This window comes from Triticum urartu, chromosome 1, assembly GCF_003073215.2.
Source record: "Triticum urartu cultivar G1812 chromosome 1, Tu2.1, whole genome shotgun sequence".
NCBI classification, from domain to species: Eukaryota; Viridiplantae; Streptophyta; class Magnoliopsida; order Poales; family Poaceae; genus Triticum; species Triticum urartu.
The window spans coordinates 507267663-507294795 of NC_053022.1; the positions used below are offsets into that span (position 1 = coordinate 507267663).

Genomic DNA, 27133 nt, shown 5'->3' on the forward strand with positions numbered 1-27133 from the left:
AAAAAAAATGATAACTCAATGTCTTTCTGGTGTTTCAGATAGGGCCACCTACCACAGATGCATACACCATGCATGTTTCTCTACAGCAATTTGATGTTTTATTTACAGGTGACCTCTGTTCAAGAATTCATCCGATTAACCAGTTAACTTGCCGATTAATCCCTACCCATAGGGTCCCCGAGTAGCCGATTACCCGATAAATCGTCCGATTAATTGATTAAATGGCCGATTAACTTGCCGATTAGCCTATTAATCCCCTACTCACCAGCCCACCGAGCAGCTACCAGTTAACAATTTCCTCAACAATGCAGGTGACACAAAGGAGTTCAGTGTTCACTTAGAAAATGATTTTCTTTGCAGATGCACATTTGCCGATAGACTCGTGTGTTGAACTTTCATCGATTCCGATCGCTGAGGTATCCTTTTCTACTTTTATTGATATGTCCGAAAGAGATACTTTTGGGGTGGGGTATATATCGAGTCTCAACAAAAATTCATTATGAGGTAAAAATCATTATGTACATATTTTTCATGTAATTTTTTATATGAGCGGAATCTGTCGCACCCTTATGAAAGTTTTGGATTCGGGGCCAACTTATTACATGACCACTCAGAAATTATTGTATAGTTCATCATTTACTTTATTATGTTTGTGTATCCTCACAAATGTTCTTTCTTGAAATGTGCGTCCTCTGCACCAGGCAATGCTGAGAAAAACAGAACATGAATAAAGATGGTGATGAGAAAGGGTGGAGCCGAGTATGCCACACGTGGATATGATGGTTTTCCCCTATGTTCTTTTTGGTAATCCAGTTCATCAATTGTTTATGGATGAGCTGACTGCTGACAAGCCTGTATTATACTATTATGTCTTCCATCTTTCTTCGTAAGTCAAGGAATATAGATTGTTGGGTATTATTCAACTGCTATACTTGTGGGGAAAATCTACTAAAGTATAGCAGTAAATTACTGTTGGTTTTTTCTTTGTTGGTCTGATAATAATTAAGTTAAGAAATATGTCATGTTGTAATCTGCTAATAGGGCTTTTCTATGCGTGCAAGTTGACAAACGGTTCTTTGAAGTTGTTCTAAGTAAAAACAACATGAGAAAATAGCCCAGTTGCTCTTGATGTTGCTAAACCTTTACCCCTAATACTTATCTTATCTTGACTTTCAGGTTGCTCCTTTCCAGATCACACAAACATGCAGACCGTTCTTTTCATTTATGTAGTTTATGTCTTTCTCCCTTCTACGCACAAGCATACTCATGTGTGCAGATGGACATATATGCATATGTTTACTGCTTGCAGCTGTGCAAGAACATTTTAATATTGAGAGTGGTCAGGTACAAGCTCTTTATAATGCGTTTTTCCTTTTATGATCTTCCTAAGTTTTGTTATCATAGTATCTAAAGTTGGTAAGGGTTTCAAAAATTATGTCATGCTCAAACAAGTGACAGAGCAATATCTGAATGTGGGCTGAGTTGCCACCACATTTGATTGATGTTGGTTCATTTGTGACTCCTAATTCTTGGTAAGTTAGGGTATTGCTACTGTTATTTAGGACATCTTATAGCCTACATGTATATTAAATTGATGTCCAAACAACCTTCTCAAACAAAAAGAGTATATACTGAACTCCTCTTTCCCGCCCCCTCTGCTGTGTAATGGTACTGGTTTTTGCCGAAAAGGGGTTAACCTGTTGGAAAGAGATATCTCTGTTTGAGCATGACATAATTTTTGAAAGTGGTCAGGTACAAGCTCTTTATAATGTGTTTTTCTTTGCTTTCCTATTTTGCTATCTTTTCATCTTTGTTATAAAACTTGCTAAAAATCATGTATTACTTTGCGTTAGAAACAGAGATACAATGCCTTAATTAATTGAAAAGTGTGGACTGCCTTCTTCAACAATGAAATGGTCGGTTGGACTGCCTTCGCTGCCATGTCACCATTTTAGTATGCATCCACCTTCAACAATAAATTTGTCATCTTTTTTGCTGCCCTGTCACTGTTTTAATAGTGTATATCCCCGTTGCAATGCACGGGCATTGTCCTAGTAATTAATAATATATGGTTGCTGCATCACTTGGTGTAGAGGCTGAGTGTTTTCCCAAGAAAAAGTAACGATGTGTTGTGTGTGTGTGTGTGTATGTGATTGTGTGTAGTGCTAGTTCCAAATTGGTTTGGCGCTGATGATTATCCAATTAATGATTGCCTTCTTGAAAGGAATGATTATCTGTTAAGCTGATTCATCTACAGAATTATTTGAGCACTTTAAAAAGGTTGTGTCAGTGTGCCGCGAGGGAAATCCATGTATATCTTCTTTGATTGTTGTTTTCGTAGGCAAAGGAATGCACAAAATGGAATTTGCTACTAGTGTGGAGCCCAGAATACCCAACTGTTGGGAAATGTTGCATGAAAAACAATTTTTTTACGCACACGCAAGATCTATCTAGAAGATGCATAACAACGAGAGGGGGGAGTGTGTCTAAGTACCCTCGTAGACAGTAAGCGGAAGCGTTTCAGAACACGATTGATGTAGTCGAACTTTATTCGCGATCCAACCAATCTAGTACCGAACGTACGGCACCTCCGCGTTCAGCACACGTTCAGGTCAGTGACGTCCCTCGCCTTCTTGATCCAGCAAGACGTCGAGCTAGTAGATGAGTTCCGTCAGCACAACGGCATGATGACGATGATGGTGAAATGATCTCCCCAGGGCTTCGCCTAACCACTACGAAAATATGACCGAGGATGTAAACGATGGAGGAGGACGCCGCACACGGCTAGGCAATTGTCTGATCTATGCTAGCCCTCCCCCCCCCAATATATATATATAGGTGGGAGGGAGAAAGGAGGCAGCCAGAAGACGCTCCAAGTAGGTCGAATCCTACTTGGGGTCCTCCCAAGTCCAGATGGCAACGGGGACGAAACCCATCGGGTTTTGCCTTCCCAAACACATCCCCACGAGAAAATCGCAAACCCGTCCCCGTCCCCATCATCGTATGCGGGGCTAGTTTTCCGCCCGTCCCCTAAACCCATCGGGTTTCGAGAAACCCACGAGAAAATAAAAATATTTAAACATACATAGTGGCGACAAAGAGTAACATTTGAATAGCAAAACAAGCACATTTCAACAGCATAACTAGAGCAAATTTCAACAAAAAACAATAGTAGATGGTTCAACAGCTATATAGAGTGTATTTTAGCAGATTTAAACAACATACATAGTATATTTCGGAGGCAGCAAACATAAGATAAATAGTAGCAACAATGATATCATTTCAGCAGCAACATAGTATATTTCAGCAGCAAAACAACTGCAAATTTCAGCACAATACTCAGGAATAACATCAGCTAAAAGAAGCCTATTTCAGCACAACTATAGCCCATTTCAACAACGAAGATAAGCATATTTCAGCAACAAACAGGAGCATATTTCAGTAAAAAAATGTATTTTGCCGGGTTTGTTGGGTTTCGGGTTCGGGGACTATCGAAACGGGTGCAAGCCCATGAAACGTGTCGGGTTGTATAATGTGCCCAACAACAGCCCCGCAGGGATGAAAAGACGCCCATCCCCGTCCCCTAATAGGGTAAAAACCCGCGGGGACGCGGGTTTCGGGGCCCCGTTGCCATCATGACTCCCAAGTGGCGCGCCCCCTGCCTTATTTGTTGGAGGGGGAAGAAAAGAGGGGGAGGAGAAAAGGAAGGGGGAATCTTATTCCCTTTCTTTCCTTTCCTCCTTCCCTTTTCCTTCTCCACCTTGGCCGAACCATATAGGGGCGCGCCCCCCTGCCTTGTGGCTGGTGCGTTTCCTCTATTGGCCCATAAGGCCCATATCTGTTGCCGGGGTGCCCAGAACCCCTTCCGGTGACCCGATATGTATCCAGTACCCTCCGGAACACTTTCGGTGTCCGAATACTATCGTCCTATATATCAATCTTTACCTCTCAACCATTTCGAGACTCCTCGTCATGTCCGTGATCTCATCTGGGACTCCGAACAATATTCACATAACTCATATAATACTGTATCGTCAACGAACACTAAGCGTGCGGACCCTACGGGTTCGAGAACTATGTAGACATGACCGAGACACCTCTCCGGTCAAAAACCAATAGCAGAACCTGGATGTCCATATTGGCTCCTACATATTCTACGAAAATCTTTATCGGTCGAACCGTTATGACAACGTACGTAATTCCCTTTGTCCATCGGTATGTTACTTGCCCGAGATTCGATCATCGGTATCTTTATACCTAGTTCAATCTCGTTACCGGCAAGTCTGTTTACTTGTTTCGTAATACATAACCTTGTGACTAACTCCTTAGTCGTTTGCTTGTAAGCTTATGATGTGTATTACCGAGAGGGCCCAGAGATACCTCTCTGATACTCGGAGTGACAAATTCTAATCTCGATCTATGCCAACTCAACAAACACCTTACACCCAATTATGTTGTGACGTTTGATAGCACACAAGGCATTCCTCCGGTATGCGGGAGTTGCATAATCTCATAGTCGAAGGAATATGTATTTGACATGAAGAAAGCAATATCAATAAAACTGAATGATCATAATGCTAAGCTAACGGATGGGTCTTGTCCATCATATCATTCTCCTAATAATGTGATCCCGTTATCAAATAACAACTCATGTCCATGGTTAGGAAACCTTAACCATCTTTGATCAACGAGCTAGTCTAGTAGAGGCTCACTAGGGACACGGTGTTTATTTATGTATTCACACATATATTAAGGTTTCCGATCAATACAATTCTAGCATGAATAATAAATCTTTATCATGAATAAGGAAATACAAAATAACAACTTTATTATTGCCTCTAGGGCATATTTTTTTTCACCAACAACATCTCCAACTAGGCTACATATTCTTCGTATGGAAAAAAAATCGAATTTGCATTTTTTTGTAAGTCTTGAATGAGGATAAAGCTACCAAAACAGCAAATGGGACCTTACACACTGATCACATAGTCTTGCTAGTCTGTGATAGGGATTAGCTTTCTTCACGCTTTGCGTGACACCTTGTAAATTACCACATTGAAAATATACTAGTGGTTGGGACGCGCCCAGGGCGCGTCTCTTGAGGCGGTCCGGGGCGCACTTATTTTGCTTATAATCCTTAATGACACTTACGTACAGTTATCTAAATATAGACGGATATGCTATCTTTGCTTTAGATACAAACACTTGTTCTGAACTAATGCAACTGAATCAGCTATGAAACTATACGAGTAACCTGTAAAATAGAATATGACTTCAAATATTTCAGACCAACTTTCTTATATAGCATAGAAACTTCATTGGGAAACATTTTAACCAATTATATTTAGGGTCAGTAGGCATCCATACATTAATAAACATAACAAAAGAAACATGTATGTGTGAGGTCATCTTGACCTTCCATGTAATTCAAGACAAAAGCATATAACGTTAGATGACAAGAATAAGAAACAAATGGAAAGGAAAGACAATCTGCATTGAGTCTCCATCATGAATCTAATTGTCACCCAAAGATTGCTCTTTCTTTATTTTAGATCAGTTTGTAGTACATCCCACTCCCCACAACATACTTTGTTTCCATATTGGAGCTTGTGAACAAAAAATAAGCATTCAGTTCATTCAGTGGGAACACAAGTACCTTCTAGTAACAAAATCAGTTTCGCTAAAGCACATCTAGATGTGCCATAAGTATTGCACATCTAAGTCATATGTCATTGATCTTACATTAACATTCATGTGAATATTTTCTTTCTCTTTTTTCTTTTTCTCTTTATGCTTGATTCAGTCACTTAGATGTGCAATAACTAGAGCACATCTAGATGTGCCCTAGACACACCCGTGATAATGGAATACTACCTATAGTATGCTTACCACGAAAGCAGACAAAAATACTTTGAGGAAAAATGAAAGTGCTAGAAATGTTAAACTGAAATTTGGAATGGGAGGAGAGATAAACAAACCTTCCATAAATCCCCTCAGAAATTTTAACAGTAAAGAACTCTACTAATCTGTAGTGTCCCAACTAAAATTTTAGTCAGCTGTCTGAATCAGTACATTACACGATCAATTTCTAATACTACCATACCTTTTTCTGAATGGCTCTTGTGATTTTTGGGAGTGCAATCAATGAGATTAGCTTAACAAGCATCATGGTTCAACTTATGCAACTACCAACATCTGTTTTATTGAAACAAAAGAAAGTTAGCTTAACTACATTATCTCACAATTTCATTAGGGACTACAGCAGTAGAAAAAGCATCATGGTTTAGGCTTCACAACTACCAAAATGTGATATCATGCGAAAAAAGGACAATAAATTGTTCGGCTTAGCATCATGTTTCAACTTACACAACTACCAAAATATCAGGCTAAGCCATTGCCTTATAGTGTCAGGAAAAAGGATTACAAGAAAGTTCACTCATTAATGTGATTAAGGTCAGAGAAGTTAATCGTCATCCGTGTTGGCTTCATCTGGGGCGCTGTTTTGCTCCTGCGGCACTGGCACTTTATCCAGTTTCTCTATATGGAGTTGTCAAGCTGTACATACGGCAGCCGCGCATATGCATACTTTAAACACACTGGACCTGTGGTCATCTATATAGTGAGTTCATCTTGCACCCATGGCATCCCTGCCTAGTTCTACATTGTACTCCAGTCCGCAATGACATTTAATAGGATCAGAAACTCCCTGCAAAGAAAGATGTTCAGCTTCTTAATACTCTACATGGAATCACTGAAAGTAACGTATATGTATTTCTCCATGAGAATTAAAAAAGGAAGTCAATTAGCTTTATCATGGAGCAACCAAACTGAAGAGTATCAGCAAAACACCTTCATTTTAATGATTCGTTCGTCAAGAGACTGGAAGTACTCAACTTCTCCAGCTCCATCACCTAGTAGAGCTTTGTATTCTGACCCTCCAAGGACTTCGTATCCATCTCCTGTACTGCCGCATGCAGGCACCAGAATGAAATAACACACATTGAGAATGACTTGATAAGGAAATGATCTTTACAGTTAAGAAACACACTGAACTTACAGGGAAGCTAGCAGTTGTGTTGCTCTCCTGCTAAAGGGTCCGCTTACACTGCAAAGTTAACATTTTTTTAGTTTGACTAAAACAACAATTGCAACTGCCAGGCAGATCTAGGGCCATAAGAGTCTCCAGAATTAGAACAGTTAGCTGATTTCTAAGAGGGAACGTGATCCTTTTGCTTTGATATCCAGTTGTTTCTTTCCAACTTCAGATTCCTGTTTATTAGTTAGTGAGCGACACATGACATGTTGGATGTTCCTTTGCTATAGGAGGAGGATAGGAAGTGTGGAATACCTTGTCTATGCTCCCTCCTAAGTTGAGGATTTCACATCTCTTCCCTGCAATAACACAACAGATCAATATTTAGATGAAGCTATAAACTACAGTTTCAAACATGGCTAAATTATTTTCGACACTAAAAGCATATGCAAACCGAGATAGTCTGCAGAACCTCAATAAATCAACTTTGTTTTTAAAATAAAATGAGTGCCATATATCTGAAGGGACAAGTACAGGTAAGATAGCAGACCAAAATATCAAGTAGTTAGTTTCCGATGATGCTGGGATAAAATATCAATCAAAGAACAGAAGCACCATCCTTTTAGCTTCAAATACAACTTTAGAAGAAACTGGTGTGACGATCTCAAATGATTCTGAGGAGACCCGGCCATCCAACCTTCAAACGAGATCACTGTCAATGGGTGTGAAAGACCAGATAATAAACTAACGATCTCATGTACCTTCCATCATGCATTCTGATACGTATCTGATACGTTTCCAACGTATCTATAATTTTTGATTGCTCCATGCTATATTATCTACTGTTTTGGACTATGTTGGGCTTTATTTTCCACTTTTATATTATTTTTAGGACTAACCTATTAACCGGAGGCCCAGCCTAGAATTGTTGTTTTTTTTGCCTATTTCAGTGTTTCGAAGAAACGGAATATCAAACGGAGTTCAAACGGAATAAAACCTTCGGGAACGTGATTTTCTCACCGAACGTGATCCAGGAGACTTGGACCCTACTCCAGGGGGTCAAAGAGGAGGTCACGAGGGTGGGGGCGCCCCCCCTAGGGCGCGCCCCTTGCCTCGTGGGCCCCTCGGTGCTCCATCGACGTACTCCTTCCTCCTATATATACACACGTACCCCCAAACGATCAAAACAGGAGCCAAAAATCTAATTCCACCGCCGCAACTTTCTGTATCCACGAGATCCCATCTTGGGGCTTGTTCCGGAGCTCCGCCGGAAGAGGGCCGTCATCACGGAGGGCTTCTACATCATCATAGCCCCTCCGATGAAGTGTGAGTAGTTTACCTCAGACCTTCGGGTCCATAGTTAGTAGCTATATGGCTTCTTCTCTCTCTTTGAATCTCAATACAAAGTTCTCCCCCTCTCTTGTGGAGATCTATTCGATGTAATCTTCTTTTTGCGGTGTGTTTGTTGAGACCGATGAATTGTGGGTTTATGATCAAGTCTATCTATGAATAATATTTGAATCTTCTCTGAATTCTTTTATGTATGATTAGTTATCTTTGCAAGTCTCTTTGAATTATCCGTTTGGTTTGGCCAACTAGATTGGTAGTTCTTGCCATGGGAGAAGTGCTTAGCTTTGGGTTCGATCTTGCGGTGTCCTTACCCAGTGACAGAAGGGGCAGCAAGGCACGTATTGTATCGTTGCCATCGAGGATAACAAGATGGGGTTTATTTCATATTGCATGAATTTATCTCTCTACATCATGTCATCTTGCTTAAGGCGTTACTCTGTTTTTAACTTAATACTCTAGATGCATGCTGGATAGCGGTCGATGAGTGGAGTAATAGTAGTAGATGCAGAATCGTTTCGATCTACTTGTCACGGACGTGATGCCTATATACATGATCATGCCTAGATATTCTCATAACTATGCTCAATTCTGTCAATTGCTCAACAGTAATTTGTTCACCCACCGTAGACTACTTATGCTCTTGAGAGAAGCCACTAGTGAAACCTATGGCCCCCGGGTCTATTCTCATCATATCAATCTCCATCACTTTAATCTTGCTTTGCTTTTTTACTTTGCTTTTACTTTTTACTTTGCATCTTTATACCAAAAATACCAAAAATATTATATCTACCAGATCTCACTCTCGTAAGTGACCGTGAAGGGATTGACAACCCCTAATCGCGTTGGTTGCGAGTAGCTATCGCTTTGTGCAGGCACGAGGGACTTGAGCGTGGCCTCCTACTGGATTGATACCTTGGTTCTCAAAAACTGAGGGAAATACTTACGCTACTTTGCTGCATCATCCCTTCCTCTTCGGGGAAAACCAACGCAAGCTCAAGACGTAGCAAGAAGGATTTCTGGCACCGTTGCCGGGGAGTCTACACAAAAAGTCAACATACCAAGTACCCATCACAATCCCTATCTCTCACATTACATTATTTGCCATTTGCCTCTCGTTTTCCTCTCCCCCCAATTCACTCTTGCCGTTTTATTCGCCCTCTCTCTCTCTCTATCCTCCCTCTCTATTTGCCTCTTTTCCCTCGCCATGTCAGAACCAAAAAGAGTTGGGGGTTCTCTCCCAAGTTCTAGTGCTTTAGACAATCCTGATATCTTATCTAAACTCATAAATCGGAATGCTATACAACAAGTTGCCGGAGTTATCAATGAGAACCTTAGTAATTTTGATGAAGATGATTCTGGAATTTTTTGTTATTTACTTGATGAATCTTTGAAAGATGCTTGGGATAGGATGTTAAGGATCCGGGCTATCTATGTACCCCAATATCAAATTGATGTTTACTTGAAAAGCTTTTATGTTGAGGTACCCGCTTCGTTCAAACAAGTCTTAGATTCTATTTTTGAGGGAGGTTTTCTTGAAGGGGACCCCATAGATACCTATGAGAGGATGAAAACTATATTTGGGCTCCCCATTAATGAGAAAACTGAAATTACATCTCTCTTGCTTTCTTACCAAAATGAATCTATTAAAGAGATAAAAGCTAGCCTAGATGCCAATTTCCGCAACATACTTAATCTTTCTTCTACCATTAATGGAAATGTACTTTTTCAAAATAGAAATATTAATTCCATAGATAACAAGTTTGCTCTCTTTCTCTCTAAAACCAAGAATGGCAATACCTAGATCTATCCTCGCTTTTATGCTTAGCTAGGGGCGTTAAACGATAGCGCTTGTTGGGAGGCAACCCAATTTTATTTTTATTCCTTGCTTTTTGCTCCTGCTTAGTAATAAATAATTTATTTAGTCTGTTTTGGTTGTGTTTTTGTGTTTAATTAGTGTTTGTGCCAAGTAGAACCGTTGGGAAGACTTGGGGAAAGTCTTGTTGAACTTGCTGTAAAAAACAGAAACTTTAGCGCTCACGAGAACTGTTGTCCTTTTTATTTGAAGAGTGCTATTTAGTTAATTATTTTTGAATATTATTAATAGATAAATTCCTCACGTCCAGCAATTTATTTTAGAATTTTGGGGGTTCCAGATCTCGCGCTAGCTACAGATTACTACAGACTGTTCTGTTTTTGACAGATTCTGTTTTTCGTGTGTTGTTTGCTTATTTTGATGAATCTATGGCTAGTAAAATAGTTTATAATTCATAGAGAAGTTAGAATACAGTAGGTTTAACACCAATATAAATAAAGAATGAGTTAATTACAGTACCTTGAAGTGGTCTTTTGTTTTCTTTCGCTAACGGAGCTCACAAGTTTTCTATTTTGAGTTTTGTGTTGTGAAGTTTTCAAGTTTTGGGTGAATTCTTTTGATGGATCATGGAACAAGGAGTGGCAAGAGCCTAAGCTTGGGGATGCCCTTGTCACCCCCAAGATAATCCAAGGACACCAAAAAGTCAAAGCTTGGGGATGCCTCGGAAGGCATCCCCTCTTTCGTCCACTTCCATCGGTAATTTACTTGGAGCTATATTTTTATTCACCAACATGATATGTGTTTTGCTTGGAGTGTCTTGTATTATTTGTGTCTTTATGTCTTAGTATGCCACAATCATCCTTGCTGTACACACCTTTTGAGAGAGCCATACATGAATTAAAATTTGATAAGAATACTCTATGTGCTTCACTTATATCTTTTGAGCTAAGTAATTTTGCTCTATGTGCTTCACTTATATCTTTTGAGCTAAGTAGTTTTGCTCTATGTGCTTCACTTATATCTTTTGAGCATTATAATTTTGCTCTATGTGCTTCACTTAGATCTTTTAGAGCACGGTGGTGGATTTGTTTTAAAGAAACTATTGATCTCTCATGCTTCACTTAAATTATTTTGAGAGTCTCTTAATAGCATGGTAATTAGCTTAATAATAATATGCTTGGCATTCAAGATTTGTGAAACTTTCTTTTGAGTGTGTTGAATACTAAGAAAATATTGAAGCATGATAATTGTTTTGAGATATGGAGGTGATAATATTAAAGTCATGCTAGTTGAGTAGTTGTGAATTTAAAGAATACTTGTGTTAAAGTTTGTGATTCCCGTAGCATGCACGTATGGTGAACCGTTATGTGACGAAGTCGGAGCATGATTTATTTATTGATTGTCTTCCTTATGAGTGGCGGTCGGGGACGAGCGATGGTCTTTTCCTACCAATCTATCCCCCTAGGAGCATGCGCGTAATACTTTGCTTTGATAACTTCTAGATTTTTGCAATAAGTATATGAGTTCTTTATGACTAATGTTGAGTCCATGGATTATACGCACTCTCACCATTCCACCTTTGCTAGCCTCTCTAATACCGCGCACCTTTCGCCGGTATAATACACCCACCATATACCTTCCTCAAAAGAGCCACAATACCTACCTATTATGGCATTTCCATAGCCATTCCGAGATATATTGCCATGCAACTTTCCACCATCTAGTTCATCATGACACATTCATCATTATCATATTGTTTAGCATGATCATGTAGTTGACATAGTATTTGTGGCAAAGCCACCATTCATAATTTCTTCATACTTGTCACTCTTGATTCATTGCATATCCCGGTACACCGCCAGAGGCATCCATATAGAGTCATACTTTGTTTTAGAATCGAGCTGTAATCATTGAGTTGTAAATAAATAAAAGTGTGATGATCATCACTAAATAGAGCATTGTCCGAATAAAAAAGAAGGCCCCAAAAAAGAAAATAAATAAAAAGGGGCAATGCTACTATCCTTTTTTCCACACTTGTGCTTCAAAGTAGCACCATGATATAGCGAGTCTCATATATTGTGCTTCAAAGTAGCACCATGTTCTTCATATAGAGAGTCTCATATGTTGTCACTTTCATATACTAGTGGGAATTTTACATTATAGAACTTGGCTTGTATATTCCAATGATGGGCTTCCTCAAAATTGCCCTAGGTCTTCGTGAGCAAGCAAGTTGGATGCACACCCACTAGTTTCTTTTGTTGAGCTTTCATACATTTATAGCTCTAGTGCATCCGTTGCATGGCAATCCCTACTCACTCACATTGATATCTATTGATGGGCATCTCCATAGCCCGTTGATACGCCTAGTTGATGTGAGACTATCTTCCCCCCTTTTTGTCTTCTCCACAACCACCATTCTATTCCATCTATAGTGCTATATCCATGGCTCACGCTCATGTATTGCGTGAAGATTGAAAAAGTTTTGAAAAAGTTAGAGTATGAAACAATTGCTTGGCTTGTCATCAGGGTTGTGCATGATTTAAATACTTTATGTGGTGAAGATGGAGCATAGCCACACTATATGATTTTCTAGGGATAACTTTCTTTGGCCATGTTATTTTGAGAAGACATAATTGCTTTGTTAGTATGCTTGAAGTATTATTATTTTTATGTCAATATAAACTTTTGTCTTGAATCTTTCTAATCTGAATATTCATACCACAATTAAGAAGATTTGCATTGAAATTATGCCAAGTAGCACTCCGCATCAAAAATTCTCTTTTTATCATTTACCTACTCGGGGACGAGCAGGAATTAAGCTTGGGGATGCCTGATACGTCTCCAACGTATCTATAATTTTTGATTGCTCCATGCTATATTATCTACTGTTTTGGACTATGTTGGGCTTTATTTTCCACTTTTATAATATTTTTGGGACTAACCTATTAATCGGAGGCCCAGCCCAGAATTGCTGTTTTTTTGCCCATTTCGGTATTTCGAAGAAACGGAATATCAAACGGAGTCCAAACGGAATAAAACCTTCGGGAACGTGATTTTCTCACCGAACGTGATCCAGGAGACTTGGACCCTACTCCAGGGGGTCAAAGAGGAGGTCACGAGGGTGGGGGGTGCGCCCCCCCTAGGGCGCGCCCCCTGCCTCGTGGGCCCCTCGGTGTTCCACGGACGTACTCCTTCCTCCTATATATACACACGTACCCCCAAACGATGAGAACAGGAGCCAAAAACCTAATTCCACCACCGCAACTTTCTGTATCCACGAGATCCCATCTTGGGGCTGTTGGGGAACGTAGTAATTTTAAAAATTTCCTACGCACACGCAAGATCATGGTGATGCATAGCAACGAGACGGGAGAGTGTTGTCTATGTACCCTCGTAGACCGGAAGCGGAAGCGTTATAACAACGCAGTTGATGTAGTCGTACGTCTTCACGGCCCGACCGATCAAGCACCGAAACTACAGCACCTCCGAGTTCTAGCACACGTTCAGCTTGATGACAATCCCCGGACTCCGATCCAGCAGAATGTCGGGGAAGAGTTCCGTCAGCACGACAGTGTGGTGACGATCTTAATGTTCTACTGTCGCAGGGCTTCGCCTAAGCACCGCTACAATATTATCGAGGATTATGGTGGAGGGGGGCACCGCACACGGCTAAGAGATCAATGATCAATTGTTGTGTCTAAGGGGTGCCCCCTGCCCCCGTATATAAAGGAGCAAGGGAGGGAGGCGGCCGGCCTAGGAGGAGGGCGCGCCAAGGGGGGAGTCCTACTCCCACCGGGAGTAGGACTCCTCCTTCCCTTGTTGGAGTAGGAGAGAAGGAAAGAGGGGGAGAGGAACAAGGAAAAGTGGGCTGCACCCCTTGTCCAATTCGGACCAGAGGGGGGGGCGCGTGCCTCCTTCCTTTTGGCCTCTCTCCTCTATTCCCGTATGGCCCAATAAGGCCCATATACTCCTCGGCGAATTCCCGTAACTCTCCGGTACTCCGAAAAATACCCGAATCACTCGGAACCTTTCCGATGTCCGAATATAGTCGTCCAATATATCGATCTTTATGTCTCGACCATTTCAAGACTCCTCGTCATGTCCCCGATCTCATGCGGGACTCCGAACTCCTTCCGTACATCAAAACTCATAAACTCATAATATAACCGTCATCGAAACCTTAAGCGTGCGGACCCTACGGGTTCGAGAACAATGTAGACATGACCGAGACACGTCTCCGGTCAATAACCAATAGCGGAACCTGGATGCTCATATTGGCTCCCACATATTCTACGAAGATCTTTATCGGTCAGACCACATAACAACATACGTTGTTCCCTTTGTCATCGGTATGTTACTTGCCCGAGATTCGATCGTCGGTATCTCAATACCTAGTTCAATCTCGTTACCGGCAAGTCTCTTTACTCGTTCCGTAATACATCATCCTGCAACTAAGTCATTAGTTTCAATGCTTGCAAGGCTTAAGTGATGTGCATTACCGAGAGGGCCCAGAGATACCTCTCCGACAACCGGAGTGACAAATCCTAATCTCGAAATACGCCAACCCAACAAGTACCTTCGGAGACACCTGTAGAGCACCTTTATAATCACCCAGTTACATTGTGACGTTTGGTAGCACACAAAGTGTTCCTCCGGTAAACGGGAGTTGCATAATCTTATAGTCATAGGAACATGTATAAGTCATGAAGAAAGCAATAGCAACAAACTTAAACGATCAAGTGCTATGCTAACGGAATGGTTCAAGTCAATCGCATCATTCTCTTAATGATGTGATCCTGTTAATCAAATGACAACTCATGTCTATGGTTAGGAAACATAACCATATTTGATCAACGAGCTAGTCAAGTAGAGGCATACTAGTGACACTCTGTTTGTCTATGTATTCACACATGTATTATGTTTCCGGTTAATACAATTCTAGCATGAATAATAAACATTTATCCTGATATAAGGAAATAAATAATAGCTTTATTATTGCCTATAGGGCATATTTCCTTCAGTCTCCCACTTGCACTAGAGTCAATAATCTAGTTCACATCACCATGTGATTTAATACCAATAGTTCACATCACCATGTGATTAACACCCATAGTTCACATCGACATGTGACCAACACCCAAAGGGTTTACTAGAGTCAATAATCTAGTTCACATCGCTATGTGATTAACACCCAAAGAGTACTAAGGTGTGATCATGTTTTTCTTGTGAGAGAAGTTCAGTCAACGGGCCTGCCACATTCAGATCCGTACGTATTTTGCAAATTTCTATGTCAACAATGCTCTGCATGGAGCTACTCTAGCTAATTGCTCCCACTTTCAATATGTATCCAGATTGAGACTTAGAGTCATCTGGATTAGTGTCAAAACTTGCATTGACATAACCCTTTACGACGAACCTTTTGTCACCTCCATAATCGAGAAACATATCCTTATTCCATTAAGGATAATTTTGACCAATGTCCAGTGATCTACTCCTAGATCACTATTTTACTCCCTTGCCAAACTTAGGGCAGGGTATACAATAGGTCTGGTACACAGCATGGCATACTTTATAGAACCTATGGCTGAGGCATAGGGAATGACTTTCATTCTCTCTCTATCTTCTGCCGTGGTCGGGTTTTGAGTCTTACTCAACTTCACACCTTGTAACACAGGCAAGAACTCCTTTTTGACTATTACATTTTGAACTACTTCAAAATTTTGTCAAGGTATGTACTCATTGAAAAACTTATCAAGCGTCTTGATCTATCTCTATAGATCTTGATGCTCAATATGTAAGAAGCTTCACCGAGGTCTTTCTTTGAAAAACTCCTTTCAAAACTTCCTTTATGCTTTGCAGAGTAATTCTACATTATCTCCGATCAACAATATGTCATTCACATATACTTATCAGAAATGATGTAGTGCTCCCACTCACTTTCTTGTAAATACAGGCTTCATCGCAAGTCTGTATAAAACTATATGCTTTGATCAACTTATCAAAGCGTATATTCCAACTCCGATATGCTTGCACCAGTCCATAGATGGATCGCTGGAGCTTGCATATTTTTTTAGTACCTTTAGGATTGACAAAACCTTCTGGTTGCATCATATACAACTCTTCTTTAATAAATCCATTAAGGAATGCAGTTTTGTTTATCCATTTGCCAGATTTCATAAAATGCGGCAATTGCTAACATGTTTCGGATAGACTTAAGCATAGATACGAGTGAGAAACTCTCATCATAGTCAACACCTTGAACTTGTCGAAAACCCTTTTGCAACAATTCTAGCTTTGTAGATAGTAACACTACTATCATCGTCCGTCTTCCTCTTGAAGATCCATTTAATCTCAATGGCTCACCGATCAATGGGCAAGTAAATTAAAGTCCATACTTTGTTCTCATACATGGATCTCATCTCAGATTTCACGGTCTCAAGCCATTTCGCGGAATCTGGACTCATCATCGCTTCCTCATAATTCGTAGGCTCGTCATGGTCAAGTAACATGACCTCCAGAACAGGATTACCGTACTACTCTGGTGCGGACCTCACTCTGGTCTACGAGGTTCAGTAGTAACTTGATCTGAAGTTACATGATCATCATCTTTAGCTTCCTCACTAATTGTGTAGTAGTCACAGGAACAGATTTCTTTGATGAACTACTTTCCAATAAGGGAACAGGTACAGTTACCTCATCAAGTTCTACTTTCCCCCCACTCACTTCTTTCGAGAGAAACTCCTTCTCTAGAAAGGATCCATTCTCAGCAATGAATAACTTGCCTTCGGATCTGTGATAGAAGGTGTACCCAACATTTTCTTTTGGGTATCCTATGAAGATGCACTTCTCCGATTTGGGTTTGAGCTTATCAGGTTGAAACTTTTTCACATAAGCATTGCAACATCAAACTTTAAGAAACGACAGCTCAGGTTTCTTGCCAAACCATAGTTCATATGGTGTCGTCTCAACGGATTTAGATGGTGCCCTATTTAATGTGAATGTAGCCGTCTCTAATGCATAAACCCAAAACGATAGTGGTAAATTGGTAAGAGACATCATAGATCGCACCATATCTAATAAAGCACGGTTACGACATTCGGACACACCATTACACTGTGGTGTTCCAGGTGGCGTGAGTAGTGAAACTATTTCACATTGTTTTAACTGAAGGCCAAACTCGTAACTCAAATATTTTACTTCTGCGGTCATATCGTAGAAACTTTTATTTTCTTGTTACGATGATTCTCCACTTCACTCTGAAATTCTTTGAACTTTTCAAATGTTTCAGAGTTGTGTTTCATTAAGTAGATATACCCATATCTGCTCAAATCATCTGTGAAGGTCAGAAAATAACGATAATTGCCGTGAGCCTTAACACTCATCGGACCACATACATCAGTATGTATTATTTCCAATAAGTCAGTTGCTCGCTCCATTGTTCCAGAGAACGGAATCTTAGTCATCTTGCCCATGAGACATGGTTCGCAAGCATCAATTGATTCATAATCAAGTGATTCCAAAAGCCCATCAGCATGGATTTTCTTCATGCGCTTTACACCAATATGACCTAAACGACAGTGCCACAAATAAGTTGCACTATCATTATTAACTTTGCATCTTTTGGCTTCAATATTATAAAAATGTGTGTCATCACGATCGAGATTCAACAAACCATTTTCATTGGGTGTATGACCATAGAAGGTTTTATTCATGTAAACAGAACAACAATTTATTCTCTTACATAAATGAATAACCGTATTGCAATAAACATGATCAAATCATATTCATGCTCAACGCAAACACCAAATAACACTTATTTAGGTTCAACACTAATCCCGAAAGTATAGGGAGTGTGCGATGATTATCATATCAATCTTGGAACCACTTCCAACACACATCATCACTTCACCCTTAACTAGTCTCTGTTCATTCTGCAACTCCCGTTTCGAGTTACTACTCTTAGCAACTGAACCAGTATCAAATATCGAGGGGTTGCTACGAACACTAGTAAAATACACATCAATAATCTGTATATCAAATATACATTTGTTCACTTTGCCATCCTTCTTATCCGCCAAATACTTGGGGCAGTTCCGCTTCCAGTGACCAGTCCCTTTGCAGTAGAAGCACTTAGTCTCAGGCTTAGGACCAGACTTGGGCTTCTTCACTTGAGCAGCAACTTGCTTGCCATTCTTCTTGAAGTTCCCTTTCTTTCCCTTTGCCCTTTTCTTGAAACTAGTGGTCTTGTCTACCATCAACACTTGATATTTTTCTTGATTTCTACCTTCGTTGATTTCAACATTACGAAGATCTTGGGAATCGTTTCCGTTATCCCTTGCATATCATAGTTCATCACGAAGTTCTACTAACTTGGTGATGGTGACTAGAGAATTGTGTCAATCACTATCTTATCTGGAAGATTAACTCCCACTTGATTCAAGCGATTGTAGTACCCAGACAATCTGAGCACATGCTCACTGCTTGAGCTATTCTCCTCCATCTTTTAGCTATAGAACTTGTTGGAGACTTCATATCTCTCAACTCGGGTATTTGCTTCAAATATTTAACTTCAACTCCTAGAACATCTCATATGGTCCATGACGTTCAAAACATCTTTGAAGTCCCGATTCTAAGCCGTTAAGCATAGTGCACTAAACTATCAAGTAGTCATCATATTGAGCTAGCCAAACGTTCATAACGTCTGTATCTGCTCCTGCAATAGGTCTGTCACCTAGCGGTGCATCAAGGACATAATTCTTGTGTGCAGCAATGAGGTTAATCCTCAGATCACGGATCCAATCCGCATCATTGCTACTAACATTTTTCAACATAGTTTTCTCTAGGAATATATAAAAAATTAAACGGGGAGCTAAACGCGAGCTATTGATCTACAACATAGATATGCTAATACTATGAGGACTAAGTTCATGATAAATTAAAGTTCAATTAATCATATTACTTAAGAACTCCCACTTAGAAAGACATCCCTCTAATCTTCTAAGTGATCACGTGATCCAAATCAACTAAACCATAACCGATCATCACGTGAAATGGAGTAGCTTTCAATGGTGAACATCAATATGTTGATCATATCTACTATATGATTCACGCTCGACCTTTCGGTCTCAGTGTTCCGAGGCCATATCTGCATATGCTAGGCTCGTCAAGTTTAACCTGAGTATTCTGCGTGTGCAAAAACTGGCTTGCACCCGTTGTAGATGGACGTAGAGCTTATCACACCCGATCATCACGTGGTGTCTGGGCATGACGAACTTTGGCAACGGTGCATACTCAGGGAGAACACTTTTATCTTGAAATTTAGTGAGAGATCATCTTATAATGCTACCATCAATCAAAGCAAGATAAGATGCATAAAAGATAAACAACACATGCAATCAATATAAGTGATATGATATGGCCATCATCATCTTGTGCTTGTGATCTCCATCTCCGAAGCACCTTCATGATCACCATCGTCACCGGTGCGACACCTTGATCTCCATCATAGCATCGTTGTCGTCTCGCCAATCTTATGCTTCCACGACTATCACTACCGCTTAGTGATAGGCGATTGCATTGCATACAATAAAGCGACAACCATATGTTGTAACACCCCGGATGTAATTTACCTTATATGTATCCCAACTCTTGCCATTTCCGGCGCTAAGTTATTTTATTTCCTCGGGTTCAGGTTTTTGTCTCCGTGTGTTGTTGCCTTAGTCATGCATCTCCTATCATGTCATCATGTGCATTGCATTTGCATATGTGTTCGTCTCATGCATCCGAGCATTTTCCCCGTTGTCCGTTTTGAATTCCGGCGCTCCTATCTCCTTCGGTGGTCCTTTCTACCTCTTTTCATGTGTGGGGGTTAAACATTTCCGGATTGGACCGAGACTTGCCAAGCGGCCTTGGTTTACTACCGGTAGACCGCCTGTCAAGTTTCGTTCCATTTGGACTTCGTTTGACACTCCAACGGTTAACCGAGGGACTGAGAAGGCCTCGTTTGTGTTGCAGCCCAACACCCTTCGAATTTGGCCCAAAACCCACCAAAAGCTCTGCAATCATCTAGAGCGTTCGATCACGATCGCGTGGCCAAAAACCGCACTCCATTTGGAGCTTCCTAGCTCCCTCTATGCCTATAAATAGATCCCCTTCCGAAATCACGGGTCTTCTTCCCCGAAACCCTAGTTTTCCACCTCGCGCGCCGCCGGACATGTACGGAGCTGCGCCGGACAAATCCCCACCGCCAACCGCCGCCTGACACCTGTCACCGCCGCCCCCGCTGACCGCGCGGCCCGCTGAGCCCACGCCCGGCCCCCGCGGCCCATCGCCTCCCGCCGCCCGCCTTCGCCTCGCGCTGCCGCCTGCTTCGTCTCAGGCCGCCACGAGCCCGCGCCAGCGACCTCTCCGAGACGCCGAGCTCCGGCGATCTCGCCGCCCCGTCGCGCCCGGTCGCCGGCCGCCTCACCTCGCCGTCATCCGCCGCGGCCGATCCCCGCCTCCGCCTCCACCTCGTCGCCGGTGGACGTCCGGCCACCTCCCCGCTCCGGCCACTTCTTCCTCGCCCGCCGCCGCCGTCTACAGGGATCCCGGCGAGTCTCCGGCAAGATCCGCCGCCGTCTCGGGAAACACGCCCGATCCGATCTGGGAATTGAGGGTTCACCTAATCTTGCCCTTTCACCACTATTTTTTGCAATCTTTGGCATGTCGTAACTTTGCATCCGTAGCTCCGATTTGTGCGTGTAGCATATCAAAATGTTCATCTCGACGAGTACATCATTTCATCCCACTGCATCATTTTCATTTGAGCTCATGTTGAAGACCGAAATGCTGTTGGAAGATGGCTATGTGATAAAATTGCCAGATCTGTTTCATCAAATAGATATTTGTTATTTTTGCCATGATTAATGTGTGCATGATATGCTCCTGAGTTCTACATGAGTTTTGTTATATGCCACGCCATCTTTACAGAGGTGCTTACCATGTATTTTTGTGATATGTGTGGTGAGTAGCACAAGCTTGCAAAGTAGTGCAATCGGTAATGCTGATTTCAGGGACTTAGAATTTCTCTAAGTCCTTGTCCTGATTTTTTGTCGGTATGCCATATGTTCATGCTATTTCCTAGTGATCCGTGCCTCTTTTGAGGATGATCAGTAAGGATGATTTGTTAACATTGTGGTGCTCTATCCATCCATGTCTTTGTTTGCATTTATGGAGCAACCTAGCTTGAGTCAATCGAGCTCTACTTTTGCTATTTCGTGAATCCTGGCAGATTGTTGACTTGTTAGCGATTTTGCCTAGGATGTTGCTATTGACCCGTGCATGCTATGTTGTTGTTCTTGACATGTCTAGCTTCTATGCCATGTATTCTTGATGGGTGTATGCTTAGTTTGTCATGCCATGCTCTGTAGTGAGTGCATCGAGCTCGTGAACATGCCTACTCGCTAACTGTTTTGCATGCTCCAGTTTTTCACTAAGTCTGAGATCTGTTTATGTTTTTGCCATGTTCACATGCTTGCAATTGTATTTTCTGATCCCTTTTGGCTCAAGGTCACTAAGGGACTTTTGTTAAGTGCTTTGAGTAGCTTCATGTCATGCCTTTCTTTGACATGTTATGTTCCTGTAGCATGTAGTTTTCATGCTCTAAAGTGTGCTACCTGATGTTAAATTCCAGACTTGTGTTAATTTCACTAAGTCTGAAACCTGTTATCATTTGCACTTTTGCCATGCTTTTTTGAACCTGTTAATGGATGAATTGGCCGTAGCTCAGTGTTCATCTTTTGTCAAGCATCATGAGTGGATCCCTGCCATGTATTTTGTTGTCATGTTTGAGTTCTGTAGCATATTTATCTTGATGCATTTAGATGGCTACTTGCTGTTTATCGCAGACCGGTGCCATATTTGTTTTGCTTGCCATTTCCAAACCGTGCATCCGATTCCGGTGATCTTTATATCGATTTCAACCGAAATCACCTCACCTTTCCAGTGGCACTCTTTGATTTCTAAGTTGAGGCCAGGTTCAATCATTCCTTGTCAAATCTTACATATGCATCACATATCGCATCCCGCATAGCATACCATGTTTGCATCATGTTGTTCGAGCATTGCACGTGGTTGATTGTGTTCCTTTTTCTTGTTTGTCTTGTTTGGGTAGAGCCGGGAGATGAGTTCGCTAACGAGGAGCCCGTTGAGTTTGCTTACGAGGATCAAGTCAACTCTGACAACTTTGCAGGCAAGATGATCATACCCTCAAAATCACTTCTATCTTTGCTTGCTAGATGCTCGCTCTTTTGCTATGCCTATGCTACGATGCCTACCACTTGCTTATCATGCCTCCCAAATTGCCATGTCAAACCTCTAACCTACCATGTCCTAGCAAACCGTTGATTGGCTATGTTACCGCTTTGCTCAGCCCCTCTTATAGCGTTGCTAGTTGCAGGTGAAGATTGGAGATCGTTCCTTGTTGGAACATTGTTTATTATTGGGATAACACCATATTATCTTGTTTATCTTAATGCACCTATATACTTGGTAAAGGGTGGAAGGCTCGGCCTTTTGCCTAGTGTTTTGTTCCACTCTTGCCGCCCTAGTTTCCGTCATATCGGTGTTATGTTCCCGGATTTTGCGTTTCTTACGCGGTTGGGTTATAATGGGAACCCCTTGACAGTTCGCCTTGAATAAAACTCCTCCAGCAATGCCCAACCTTGGTTTTACCATTTGCCACCTAGCCTTTTTCCCTTCGGTTTTGCGGACTCAAGGGTCATCTTTATTTTAACCCCCCCGGGCCAGTGCTTCTCTAAGTGTTGGTCCAACTAAGCGATGTCCGGGGCTACCAGGGGCAACTCTGGGCTGGCCTACCCGACGTCTGGCTCATCTGAGTGTGCCCTGAGAACGAGATATGTGCAGCTCCTATCGGGATTTGTCGGCACATTCGGGCGGTGTTGCTGGACTTGTTTTATCATTGTCGAGGATGTCTTGTAGAACCGGGATACCGAGTCTGATCGGAATGTCTCGGGAGAAGGAATATCCTTCGTTGACTGTGAGAGCTTGTGATGGGCTAAGTTGGGACACCCTGCAGGGATTTGAACTTTTGAAAGCCGTGCCCGCGGTTATGGGCAGATGGGAATTTGTTAATGTCCGGTTGTAGATAACATGAAACTTAACTTAATTAAAATGAATCAACCGCGTGTGTAACCGTGATGGTCTCTTCTCGGCGGAGTCCGGGAAGTGAACACGGTGTTGGAGTAATGCTTGACGTAGGTTGTTCTAGGATCACTTCTTGATCATAGTTCTTCGTTCGTGCTTTGCCTTCTCTTCTCGCTCTCTTTAGCGAACAGGTTAGTCACCATAAATGCTAGTCGCTTGCTGCAGCTCCACATATTACCTTGCCTTACCTATAAGCTTAAATAGTCTCGATCGCGAGGGTGCGAGGTTGCTGAGTCCCCGTGACTCACAGATTACTTCCAAACCAGATGCAGGGACCGATGATACCGCTCCAGACGATGCGCTTGAGCTCAAGTGGGAGTTAGATGAAGACTCTCGCTGTTACTATGTGTCTTTCCCAGATGATCAGTAGTGGTGCCCAGTTGGGGCGATCGGGGACCGTGTCGCATGTTGGGGTTGATCTTTTATTTTGGTACCGTAGTCGGACCATGAGTGTATTGGATGATTGTAATGTTATTCATGTATTTGTGTGACGTGGCGACTGTAAGCCAACTATGTATCCTTTCCCCTTATATATATATATATATTTACATGGGTTGTTGTGAAGATTACCTTACTTGCGGCATTGCTTTCAATGCGGTTATGCCTCTAAGTCGTGCTTCGACACGTAGGAGATATAGCCGCATCGAGGGCGTTACAAGTTGGTAATCAGAGCCTTCCCCGACCTTAGGAGCCCCCCTGCTTGATCGAATAGCTGGCGGTGTTGAGTCTAGAAAATGTTTTTAGTCATTTAGGATTATATATATCAGAGAGTTTAGGAATTCTTTTTACTCCCCAGTCCCTTCATCGCTCTGGTATGGCATCCTGATGTAGAGTTTTGACTCTTCTCTTCTCAAATTTCACTAAATTTTTTTTAGTATCACGCGGGTATCTTGGAATCGTTCCGATCGATTTGTGACGAGAACATTGTTCTTGGTGCCTCCTGTCATTTAGGGGTTGTGGCAGTGTCCCGGGGAGTTGAGCTCCGAGGTGTTGTCGTCACAATTTTATCGTTGCAGTTCTGGAATACCTGAGCTTAGTTTCGCCGACATCGAAAATCTCTTTTATGCAGTTGTTGGTGAGATAACCTCGACGCCACCCAGTACTGGGGCGGGAGTTCGGGAGTATTGCCATAACTTGTATAACAGATGTTTTTCAAAGGTTGAGGTAGACGATTTCCGAAGTTTTTCTCGGTTATGTGTTGAAGGATGGATACAGCTGGATGTAGGATTTGCTAGATTTGGGTGAGATATTATGCTTCCCCTGTATCCCCAACACCTGATTGCATAACCAGAAAGGTTCAGGAGTTTCATAGGTGGGAACTCTTGTAGCTCTAGTTCTTCTTCCACGGATATTTGGTTTGAGATTGGGTGATCCTTACCGAGTATTCGTTCTTGTTCCGTACCTTGTTGGTTTTATTCTTCTACCTCAATTCTAAGTGGCTTCTCAATTTATGGATATGTGACCATTTCAATTGGAATGCATTCGTTAATTTTGTTCGGATGTGAAGACTATATGTTGCAATTTCAACCCGTTTGATTCAGCTTCAATTTTTCTCTGTCAATGTGCTAATGGATGTCAACCTCTTCAGGATGGCTCCTCCAACACGCACGACTCCGAATCCTGATCCGCCACCACCACCTCCACCTCCGGAGGCATGGCAAGCTGTGATGGCCGCTACCAATGCAAACACGCAGCTGATCATGCAACTTCTTCAAGAGCGCAATCAATCAGAATCACTTTGCTACACTCAACCAGTTCCTTGCTAACCAGCCAAAGACCTTCAGCAATTGTGTTGAGGCAACAGACGCTGATGATTGGCTCGTGGACATATGCAAGCATTTCAAGTGCAGTAACGTCAGGCCTGAGGACTTTGTCAAGTTCGCTTCCTTCCAACTCAAAGACCAAGCTGCAGAATGGTTTCAGCAGTACAAAGATTCCATAGGAGGCCGTGTGATTACCTGGGATGAATTCCGTCAAGACGTCAAAGCTCATCATATTCCTCAGAGCGTGGTTGAAAGAAAGCGTGAGGAATTCCGCAACCTGAAGCAAGGTTCTATGTCTGTCTACGATTAGAACAAGATGTTTCAGAAGCTCACCCGTTTTGCTAAGCAGGACGTCCCTGACGAGAAGAGCATGATATACCAGTTCAGGGGTGGTCTCAGAGAAGAAATCCAGCTAGCTCTCGTTCTCTTTGAGCCCAAGAGGTACGATGAGTTTTACAACATGGCAATGAAGCAAGAGACTGCTCAACTGAAGTGCGATGCTTCCAAGAAGCGAGTCAGAGATGCTACTCCTTCTTCCTCAACTCAAGTGGCTAAGCAGCAGAAGTATTGGCTTCCTCCTCCTCTGTTCCATCAGCCTTATCAGCAGAAGAGCAAAGGTGGCAGTGGATCTTCCCACCCACCCAACCCTGGCCTTCAGAACAAGACTTCGTCTCAAGCTCTAAGATCAAGTGCTCCGTATCACCGTCCGCTCTTGGAGGTCACGTGCAACAAGTGCCAACAGAAGGGTCACTATGCCAACAAATGCTTCAATCAGAGGCGTCTCCCTCCTCCTCCTGTGAGATTGGCAAGTACAGTTGTGGTCAAGCATAACGCCAAGTCTGCAAAGGTCAACTTGATGAATGCAGCTCAGGCAGAGGACTTGTCAGATGTCCTCATGGGTAACCTTCCTATTAACGATATTCCTACAAAAGTTCTTTTTGACAATGGTGCATCGCATTGCTTCATCTCGAGACCATTTGTTTCTAAGCATGAGTTGCCTTTACAAGAATTGCCTAGTCAGTTATCCGTTGTTTCTCCGGGTAAATTCATGAATGCAAGCGCTATGGCCCCGGATGTTACTATCACGTTGGGCGACTACAAGTTTCTATCCTCTCCAGTGGTCCTTGGTAACTCGGATATTGATCTTATTCTTGGAATGGATTGGCTTTCTAAGCACAAGGCTCAGCTTGATTGTACTGCCTGGCAGATTCAATTGACTCATTCGTCTAAGGATGTAATTGTCTTTGCCGCTTGTGATGATACCATCCGTCTGTTTTCTCTCAATGAGAAGGGTGAACTAGATGCCATCTCTCAAATTCCAGTCGTTTGCGAATATCAAGACGTCTTTCCAGAAGAGCTTCCAGGAATGCCTCCGCACCGGCCAGTTGAATTCGTCATCGATCTTGAGCCTGGCACGGAACCTGTTTGCAAACGTCCTTACAAGCTTGGACCTGAAGAGTTGAAGGAGCTGAAGAAGCAACTCGATATTCAAGAGTGAATGGGTCTCATCCGACCTAGTTCTTCTCCGTGAGGTTGTGGAGTTCTTTTTGTGAAGAAGGATGGAACAGACCGACTTTGTGTTGACTACCGTCCATTGAACAAGAAGACTATAAAGAACAAGTACCCACTTCCCAACATCAATGAGCTATTCTAACAACTCAAAGGTGCTCAAGTATTCTCCAAGCTTGATCTCCGTATGGGCTATCACCAGATTCGAATTCATGAGCAAGATATTCCCAAGACGGCTTTCAGAACAAGCTATGGTTCATATGAATATACTGTCATGTCTTTTGGCCTCGTCAACGCTCCTCCGACTTTCTCTCGCATGATGAACTTCATCTTCAGCGCCTACACAAATGACTTCGTCTTGGTCTACCTCGATGACATTCTGGTCTTTTCGAAGAGCAAGGAAGATCATGCCAAGCACTTGCGTTTGGTGCTCGATAAGCTGAGGGAACATCAGTTCTA

The 27133-nt window shown here is 42.1% G+C and overlaps 1 long non-coding RNA gene across 2 annotated transcripts; it reads right to left on the reverse strand.

Annotated features, from left to right (window-relative positions):
* Window positions 1-6282: 6282 nt before the first annotated feature.
* On the reverse strand, window positions 6283-7692 carry LOC125536894. Of its 2 annotated transcripts, XR_007295303.1 has the most exons (3): window positions 7349-7692; window positions 7058-7105; window positions 6283-6964 (listed from the first exon to the last, which is right to left on the reverse strand). It is a non-coding gene; the product is annotated as an uncharacterized LOC125536894 (long non-coding RNA). The 2 variants fall into 2 exon arrangements; XR_007295301.1 differs by lacking the exon at window positions 7349-7692 and having other exon boundaries at window positions 7058-7156.
* Between the last annotated feature and the right edge of the window lie 19441 nt (window positions 7693-27133).